Source organism: Arabidopsis lyrata (assembly GCF_000004255.2).
Source record: "Arabidopsis lyrata subsp. lyrata unplaced genomic scaffold ARALYscaffold_6, whole genome shotgun sequence".
NCBI lineage: Eukaryota > Viridiplantae > Streptophyta > Magnoliopsida > Brassicales > Brassicaceae > Arabidopsis > Arabidopsis lyrata.
The window spans coordinates 18,005,818-18,007,285 of NW_003302550.1; positions in this window are offsets into that span (position 1 = coordinate 18,005,818).

Here is a 1,468-nt window from a genome sequence, read left to right on the forward strand (position 1 = left end):
GCGCGACTTTCCCGTTCAAAACAAAGGTGGCAAGAACCAAACCAAGGCGTCAAAAGGATTCTGAGTTTCACATTAATCCATCCAAGAAGCCAAGTTTCACATCTTCATCAAGCCATGAGTCCGCTCAAGATGAAAAGAAAGAAGATGTTGCAAAAGAAGAAGATATTGCGATGATCGAGTTTTCGATGTCTAGTTTACTAGACAATCTTGCGAAAACATCTGATGACGAAAGACAAGAATTGCAAGTTCAATCAAAAGAGCACCAGTCGCTACCAATTGTTACAATGACTCACATTTCAACTCTTTCGGATTCAACCTCTTCAGTCAATGAATCAGAAACAGATGAATCTCTTCCAAATCAGTTTGCAATAGGAGATGAGTCACATATTCCAAAAGAAGAGCCAATCTATGAAGAAATTTCAAGTGACAAGGAGATGGGCTATGAAACTCAAGGCGTACCAAAGAAACAATTTGCATCAAAGATAATGATGTTCACATTCGATGACATTCCTTTTGAAAAATGGAATAGTCGTCTTGACGAGTTTCATGCGTGGATGACCTCCGAAGCAATCACTTCTCCAACAGAAATGGTGATACAACAATTCACATCGAGACTTTCAGGCGCATTAAAAAAATGGTGGAATTCGCTTGGAGAATATCGGCATCAGCAGGTGTATCAGACAACGATACCTCTACTTCTTGGAGAAATACATAGAGAGTTCGTTGGCACCACAAGTCATTTAAAAGAACAACTACAAGAAGAGTTCTACACAGCAAAGTGTTGTTCATTGAAGAAGAGAGATTTAGCAAAGCATTTCGAGCGACAAACTCGAAGGTATTATGCTCTCAATGGTCTAAACAATCCAAGCCTGAAGCAAGTGTATCTCTCATCCATAGACGATTACCTAAGTCAACAAACAAAGCTGTATATCAGAGATCAAGGGCAGACAATCGAAGAAATCTCGATTGGACAAATCCAGCAGCACGTGTTCAGAACCCTTGACAAGCTTTGTAAGCAAAAGGAGTTTTGGTCAGAATTCATGGACAAGTCAAAGCATCTTTCGAAGATATGTGCTCGCCCGGATCTGAACATCAAATGTTTGAAAAAGAAAAAATGTTCATGTGAAGATCGACGAAAAGACCGAAGAAGATCCAAGAAATCATTCTTGAAGTCAAAATATTTCAACAAGATTAAACGCAAGCGATTCTTTAGGAAGAAGAAAAGCTTCAAGAAAACTTCGAGATGTTTTCTATGCAGAAAGACGGGGCATTTTGCAAAAGACTGTCCAAACAAGTCTAAAAAGAAGAAACAATATCTCATTCATTCGATATCCAAGATAGCTCCAGATCTTGAGTCAATACTATCTTACGATAGTGACGAGAATGATGCTATATGCAGTTATTCAGATTATGATGAATCTTCTGAATCCTCATCCGAAGATGAAAAAGATGATTGTTGTTTCAAGAT